This window comes from Centrocercus urophasianus, unplaced genomic scaffold (genome assembly GCF_019232065.1).
Source record: "Centrocercus urophasianus isolate 14NV4802_14NV808 unplaced genomic scaffold, USGS_Curo_1.0 seq_1125, whole genome shotgun sequence".
Lineage (NCBI taxonomy): Eukaryota > Metazoa > Chordata > Aves > Galliformes > Phasianidae > Centrocercus > Centrocercus urophasianus.
Genome location: NW_024884282.1, coordinates 45,980 through 54,712, shown reverse-complemented (window position 1 = coordinate 54,712; position 8,733 = coordinate 45,980). Strand labels below are relative to the sequence as shown.

At 40.1% G+C, this 8,733-nt stretch overlaps 1 long non-coding RNA gene across 1 annotated transcript in view; it reads left to right on the top strand.

Moving 5' to 3' along the window:
- The first annotated feature begins 1,222 nt into the window (after positions 1 to 1,222).
- The window catches only part of LOC122155398, a 34,600-nt gene continuing 27,089 nt past the window's right edge, over positions 1,223 to 8,733 (top strand). Inside the window, exon 1 of the long non-coding RNA XR_006167256.1 lies at positions 1,223 to 1,351. This is a non-coding gene — a long non-coding RNA (uncharacterized LOC122155398). The remainder of the gene's footprint in view (positions 1,352 to 8,733) is intronic.

The window sequence follows — 8,733 nt, the reverse complement described above, 5'->3', positions numbered from 1 at the left end:
TTTGTTTTTTTTTTGTTTTTTTTTTTTTTTGTTTTTGTTTTTGTTTGTTTGTTTGTTTGTTTGTTTCAGGAGGGATCAGAGATGGAAAGCTTAACTAAGGCAGTTTACTGTATACATGTAAAGTATTATATCGGGGATCTGGGCAAAGTATTATTATACATGCCCATTACTTCTAAGGTTGCAAAACAGTTTAAAATATTAACCCATATATTCACATCCTTGTAACTTTTATAAACCTTCACCAAATGGGCTGAAAAATGTCATGTTTTCTCTTTGCTTGATGGCAATTTTCTTCCTGAAAAATTGAAGAAATTCCCTGCAACTGTCAGTTGTTCCTTTTATTTTCCGATTTATTCAGAAGAGAAGTAAGGGTGGGGGAAGAAGGGGAAACACTTTTCTCTTTTAAATTATTCTAACCATATGCTTTTAAATAGGGCAACATTCTAACCTGCTAGACTTTGAGATGATAAATGGATGTAAACATAAGGCTTATTGAAGGCTCCTGTCTTCTTTTGGTGAGTGAGGGGAATAAAAAAACAACAAAAAAAACAAAGGTCACATCATCTGAAGCTACGACAATTTAAAAGTATCATTGTGGGCATACTGAAGTCAATCAAGCTCTTTTAGTCTGTTGGCTTTAACAGCATGGCATCATCCCTACAAATCCTGCTGGATAAGTGTCATAAATGTCATTTGCCATAGGTGTTGATTTACATTAGATCCCATTTCCGTGTCATGTGAAGTAGTCACAGAAGCATAGATTCTGCTCCTCCTTCCTTTTATGGGAGCTGAAGACATACTTGCTCTTAGAACACGCCACCTTTCAGGACTGAATATTCTTTTTAAGGCTTCACTTACTGAACAGATCTCCCAGTGCTCTGAAGTAAAACCTCTAGCAAATATATATATATATTATGTGTGTGTGTGTGTGTGTGTGTGTGTACACACCATGACAATCAAAATAACAATAAGCTGCATTGTGTCTCCAGGTGGGGACTGGAGCCCCATTCAAACCTGCATCTGTCTCTAACTGAGGAACACAATAGTAGGGATGTCTCAGTTCAGGGGTCCTTTGACTTGAGACTCTATAGTCCAAGCTCTGCCTTACTTATGTTAGGAGCGTGGAGACTCATAGTTCATCACTACAGAGAGCACCAGCAGCATGCTGACCAAGAGTTCTATCAAATATTGACCCCATCCTGATCTTTAATATCTTCCAGTGTCACTATCACTAGATGGCAACAAGAGGCATACTAAATCCCACAAGGCTTCCAGAAGGACAACACTGAACTCAAGCCACTTTCGAAACACATTTGAGACTAGAAGATGATGAACAGACAAGTTAAGGCAGGTAAGACTTTATCTTCCTTTCTCCACTCCAAACTGAATTTGTAGAAAATTCCTCCAAGACGAGCCAACAGGCAGCTGCCAGTGATAGAAGTGGAAACACAGGTAGCCTCATCCTGTTTGTTTTGTCTGTTTTCCCTTTCTCCTTTTTCTTTCTTTCTTTTTTTCTTTTTTTTTTTTTTTTCCCCTTGCCTTTAGCATCTGTTAGTACTTAACTCTGTCAGAGCAGAGTAGCTGGCTGCAACTTTAGGCCCCAAGAAGTTAATGAGAATCTTCCCACTCCCTTCACCCCACTCACTGTAAGTCTTTGATACATACCCCAACTTGTCTACAAACAGGTAAAGCTTCTTGCTGGAGATGTAGTGCACTCAGGGAATGGATCTGAAAAGACAAAGGTCTCCTCCTAACAGTGCTTTTGACCTGCTCTGTGGCCAGAACAAAGCCACCTCATTTTGTGCTATTTCTGTTCCCTGAAATGAGTATAGTGTCCTACTCTTTGTGAAGCGACATGATTTATATGCGAAAAGCATGACATAAAAACTAAGTATTGTCACATAAAGCAAGATGAAGCTATAAAAAGAAGCCAAGGTAATGTGGGTGCCATTAAAATCCTGACACTGAGTGCTAGAAGTGGCTTAAATTTGCTGCAATACTCCCGCTGTTCCATTTTATTAAGCACAGAGAAATATTCCCTTGCAGATAAACATTGTGATGTGGTAAATGTCCAGAATTTAATGGAGTCCATTATAATTGATGAAAATGTAGCTTTCATTACTTTATAAATGCCTTATTCATATATATTTTAAAAAAAATAAAATCCAGAAAGAATGTTTTCCCTAAGAAATTGCCAAGTAAGAGAGTAAGCAACTTTTGCTAATGTACCTTCGTCTCTTCTCCAGGGCTGTCCCTCCTGCAGAGGAAAGGCTCTTGTTACACATCAACCAGCCCTTTCTGTAGTCCTCTTCCACACTTCTCCCAGTGCAATGCACACAGCTCTGTAACAGCTGGCCACAGCTGGATGTGTTGATAGGGACCAAAAGCTTTTTCCCACTTCTGCCTTCCTGCCTCTGTCCATACACTGACTCTCGCCTTAGCTTTTAATGTCGTATTGTCTTTGGGCCAGGAACAATATTACATTTGCTTTACTATGCTCTGACCATGACAGGGATTTTTATGGTCCAACACAATTTCATTCTCGTAAGTGTGGACATGCTGCTAATTAAAGGGGTCACACTGGCAACAAAGGAATCTGTAATGTTTTTATTTGTTCATCATGAGTTCAAGTTTCTCCCTCCAGCCACAGCCTCGTGGTGCTTTGATGCCAACCACCTTCAAGAATAAAAGGGGAATTTAGGTCTTAAATGTGATTCGGTCAGAGGTATCTCGGTTAACACCATCCATAAAGCATCTGTTTCTTTGTTACACAAGACAAGTCTGAGACCACGGCATTGAAATAGAAGTAGTGTGAAGAAACAAACAAAACAAAACAAAACAAAACAAAAAAAAGATTCTTTTTTAGCTATAAAAGGCCAATCTTTACACGTATAAACAAATGAGGGTCTATTGAGTTTTGATAACTCTGTTTTGTTGCTCATACATGAAGAGGGATGAGGAGAAAATGAGGCTTCAAAAAGCTTTTCTTTTTAAATTAGAGAATTACACAATGTGGTACTTCAGTACCATGAACACCTGCTGACAGTATGATTGCAAAACAGGACATTCTCGAGTTTGCAGGAAAATGGGCACAAAAAGAGAATCCTGTTATCAAGCAAAATATCTAAAAGCTGTGGGTTAGTGTGTGTTTCTTCTCTGACTTTTAAAAGCATCACATCCTCAAATTCAGACAAGCAGATGGCTGCCAGAAATGTTCTGAAACCAGCAAGCTGCTTGCATTGGACACATCATTTTGGTGTCTTGGCCTCTTGACTCATACATTGATTTTTATTTCATTTGGTTTTGATCCAAGGCAATTGCAGAGGATTTGAAAGTCACCACTGACCTCTGAACTTCAATGATGGCATTTGGGGGCATTTTATCTAAAAGAGGAGATAAGGGCAGAAATGGCCACTAGCTTCCAAGAAGAAAAAAATAATAATAATAATGACATCACTTGTAGTTTTAGTTGAAGTAGCTGAAAGAAGCTGCTGAAGCCATACAGAAAAGAAATGATAGAGGTGAAAAAATGTTTTGAAGAGTGTGCAACCATGGCAATGCCTCCTTTTTTTTTTTTCTTTTTTTGATGGCACACAGCCTCAGCTGATGATGAGCTCCTTGCTGACTCCTTGTACTTGCACAGCAGCAGCCCTAAGTTGTAAGTCACACCATTTCCAGCCAGCTGAGGGTCTGAATTTCTGTTTCTTTCCTATTTGAAAGAGTGTAGAAATGTAATCCTTGATATGAAAATGAGTTTTAGGAAACTCCAGTAGATGTGCAACATTGTAAATATGTCTTCTCTGCATTTCATGCTGATCTGAGCACATAAAATCTGACCTTGGTTCCTTACAGAAGGAAAGAAAGTACACATCTATCTTTCTTCACATAAGCAGCCTGAAAAGTTGCCTCGAACTTCCTCTCCCAACAACTAAATGGCTTGCCATACAGGAGATGAACTACTGGAGGATGGAGCATAAGGCTGATGAACGTCCTGTTTGGGAGCAAAGGAAATATGGTGAAGGTCATTTGCAAGACAGAACCTAGCAGCTAACAATACCAAAAAAAATCTCTTGCTGTGCACACACCAATTCCTGATGAGAAAAGCACAGCCATCATTAGTGATGTCCCTCATATACTGCTGAGAGATTCTCAGTTCCCTCCAGGTGCATGGCTGAGCAGAGACAGCAGTGTTAGAGGAATCACCCAAGACTCAGACAGCGATGTTGTCAGGACCAGCATGGCCCAGGCTGCTGCTCCTGCTGTAGGGTGGGCTCTAGCTGAGAGAATCTTCCTGTGTCCTTAGCTAATTCACATGGCAAATGATGACTGTGTCTCATTTATCCTCACTGAAGTGGTGCTCTGCTCAATTCCAGGCTACTTGCCCCCCAACGCTCATACTATACACGAGAAACACTTAATAAAGAAATGTTATCTGTGTCACAGTGCAGTTCTAGAGACCAGAACTAGAGTATTCCTAAGTGGGAAGAACTGTGATGACTATCTTGTGATATGCAAATAAAATGCTGGTTTAATTTATCTGGATCCAGTAAAATCTGGAAAGAGCTTATGGAATATCACACTTAACTCTTCGTTTATGAAGGCTGACAATTGTAAAATCAATCTTTTTTTTGAAACCAAACTTTCATTCACGACTTCATTGTGAAGCTGTTACAGATACAACTGAGACCGCCAAACTCAGAGGGGAGTGTGTGAATGCACACACGGGAATGGAAAGCACAATTTCTTCCTCCTGAGGCAAGCTTGGAGGAAAAGAGGTGGATACCAGAGCCAATGCATCTTGATTTTACCAGCAGCTGGTTCGCTGCACCCAGAAAACACAGAAGACTGAAATGAATATGCACTATGTCTGCAGGTTGCATGCAGGATGTTACCCTTGTACTTATGTTCCTGTTGGTTATTATCATGCGTGGAAGGAGGGAGAGCAGAAAACATTGGTCCCTAGGGATGGCATGCTGACATGATTTTCAAGCTGGTTGCTCTGCAAGTAAAAGCCAAGGTGCTAGCAAGTAATGACTGCAGATTTTGATGCCTTGATTTCTGCTGTGTGGATCGATATTAACAGTAATATTATATTTCCAGGGAATACTCAACTGACAGAACTATTGATTATTTGGTATGTAGCAGTGCATTGATACTTGATAGCAAAATGGGACACTGAAACAATAAATGCGTGGTGGTTAACAAGCAAGACAGGACATTGAGTTTCAGTGGTACAACTGGGATACCATTGTCAAAAATGGAACATCTTTAGCATGTCAAGAATATAATTTTCTTATCTGACTTACTGAAACATCCAGGGAAAACACCTTATGCACTGAAACCCACAGATTAAGGTCATGTTTCCAAATAAGTGCCGGATTCAATTAATAACTCCTCCCCCATTGTGACCAAACACTTGATGTACTCCTGAAGGGAAAATGTTTTGTTTGAAGTGTTTAAGAAAAATATTTATTCTATCATGGCATCTTGCAAGTGAAAAGATTTTAAAAAGTTAATGACACATTACATTCCAGTTGCAGTAGTCAAGCCACAGTTACATTTTCATGTAGGTTTTTGGTTCAGTGAGTGTGAAAAAATACACAGGTATTTTTAGTTGAGAATTACATGAAATATGACTTTCTTTATTGAGCAAAAACATTTTACTCATACTTAAAAGACATAGCACCATATCTCTCCATGAGCCCTTTTCTTGCATTAAAGCCTACAGTTGTCTTCTGTGGACACATTTAACTATCAACCACCAGATCATTAAAATGAAATTATACAGAACACCAGCCTTTCGATTGAAAAAGGAACCTCCATATGGTGAGGGAGAACAAAACTCTTTCTGTGAAGACAAATGGCACTTGCTGTTGCAGGAAAGATCAAGTAAATTACTTAAAACCTTTCTGAGCTCAGAAAGGCATAGAAGGAAACTAGTAAATATGCAGGAAATTCCCCTGTACTATATGTGACCTTTTCTGGGCTAATACAGACTTTCTTTCTGCTGCTGGACTCTGTCAGTTTATCTGCTTTAGCTTCCATCTACAATGGAATAGAGGTCAGGGCTATGGGAAGCTCAGTCAGTCTCCGATGGAGGCTCTCTTCACTCTTCTCTGCTGACAAATAGAATTTAAGGTGATGGAGTCCAGTTTCCCATCTGGGCCTGAGCCTCCTCAGCCACTAGCAAATTAAATGTGCCCAGAAATACTGCCAGGCACGGAGGCCAACTGGCACAGAATGGTTCATATCTCTGCTCACAACCATGTCTTAGCTTCCTTAACACAGCAGCTAAATGCAAAATGAACCCTGATCCATGTTTAGCAATGATTTAAGACTTTGCTAGTTGTCATGGACCAAAAGCATGCCAAGGTCTGGTAGTCTGAGTATCCGCATGTATACTCATTCCTCTGCACAGCAGCTTTTGCAAACACCACTTCGTTTGCTGAAGACAAACAGCCTAAGGCACTGGTATGACATAAATGTCCTCCTATCCTTGTCCTATCCCAAGATCACCACATTCCAGCAAAGTGAAGGGAGGTGTATGGCTCTAAATCTGGTTAGAACAATAGTGTTTTTTGGGTTCAAGCTATCACTCTTTCTCAAGTGAGAAACTGGAGGTTTCTGTTGTCTGTAATCTAAAAATAATTGCAAGGAACCAGGCATTACATGCTTACAATGACAAAGTTAGACAAACACAGCTCAAATTCATAAATTGTCCTCTTTTTCCCATTCCATAGCACTGTCATCTATGTGATGCTATTTCTTCAGTACTTGCCACTTAAAATGGTATGCCCCTAGAAAAGCATCCCACCTCTAAAAGTTATCATGTGCTCTAGCCGTTCTAATCTGTAGAACATAAGATGTTCTAGATGAGCTTCTGTACTAAGCCAAAGATCAGTTAATCTGTTTTCATGGATCTCTCTGAGTTACAGAAACTGAAGACAAGAGAGTGCTTTGAGTACACTGGTATAGGAATTGTTTGGCAGAAGATCTAGTAGCACAAAGCCAATCCCAGGCCGAGAGGGAAGACTTTAATACAGTGTCATCAAAGCCCATACAATGTTCCATACCTCACAGAGACCCTTGTACCTTCACCCTCTTCACCATGCATGTCACAAAGCATTCTCAGAGGAAAGATTTAAAAGGTTTCATCAGAAACTGTTACTCTCAGAAGGGTCCTTTCAGAGCAGCTCATCTCTCCAAGCACCTTTCATTGCAAAGCCATTGGTGGTCCAGGTATATTTCAGCAAGAGCATGTTTGGAGGAGATGGAGGCAGCAGAACCTTTCAATACTCCTTGCTTTTCCTATTGGAAAAGTGATGAAGGATGGAGTCAGACAGCAAGTATCTCTTCATAGCTCCTGGACATCTCCACAGGCCTAGTAGCTACAGTTTAAGTCCCATGTGGGTTCAAGCTTCCACGTTTCACTGCAGTTCCCTGTCTTGGGGAGCTATAATATCAGGAAGATGACTTAATGCCAGCAGAATCTAATGCTTTATGATCCTATCCTAAAAGGCAGGAGGAGTGGGAAGCTCAGCAGGCACCTGATTGAAGAGGCTGGGGGAGATAAGAAGAGATGGTGTCCTGCTGTGCATTTCCTCCACCTCCATAACCTTTTCATTTTCAAAGACTTTCTGTAGGGTTGTGGCGGCTATTGTTCTCCAGACCTGATGCATCAGCATCCTCTGATAGCAGTTAGGGAACACTGATAGCAGTAAGGGATTCATGCACTGCCAGCCCTTCTCTCTCTTCCCTTTAGGGAAAAAAAACCAACAGATCATTCAGCTTCAAGAGGAAACAAAACCTGTACAACTTAGAGGCCATAATTCTAGTACATGCAGGGCTATTTTACATACTCTATAACAAGCATGGACTTCCTGTGTGTGTCTGGATCATGTTCATGTATATCCATTTACATTTACATAGTGCCTCACAAATGCCCTACTTTCTTTCCCAGAATTGGCCTTGGCAGCCAGGCCAAACTTTGGCACAACCATTCCTAATGAGCAGAGTCAACAATGAGTGATCATTCTCCTTCAGGCTATTTATGTCAGAGTATCAATACTGGACATCAAGTTAGAAGTTTAATTTAAATCTACAATGTTTAAGGATGTTTAAGGAGTAATCTTGTGCAGGTAGTAGTCAAGCTTTATGTAAAAGTTGTTTACATTTCTCTTTGACTCCATTAAAAGAAAAATGCAACTATGGCCATACATTTGTTTAAACACAAAATTTTTGTAAATAGAGTTGAAACAGGGTTAAGTGCTATATTTGTTATCTCAAAAATGTCACAGATGCTTTATGTGAGTGTGTTTCCCATCAGTCCCAGACAACTACATTCACAATGTGCACACCTTGGATTTGGGACTGCAGCTCCCAACACGCCTTGGACTCCTGTCAGTATCTAAAGGGGAGCTACAGGAAGAAAGAGACACTTTAACAGGGTCTGTGGTAACAGAACAAGGGGAAATAGTTTCAAATTAAACAAGGGTAGATTGTGGTTGAATAATTCAGTCCCTTTCAACTCTAAGGATTCTATGATTCTATGACTGTATGACTGTGACTGAGGGCCTGTTTTTGGGTAGAACTTTCTATCAGAATGGGATTATTAGTCATAGGAAATTTTGCACTGTCACTTACAGTCTTGCTAGAATAGGAGGTCAGAGAATATTAGGGATAAACTGTAAGCTGTGATATTCAGCAGGAGTTGGCAAACTTGAACGTGTTTGA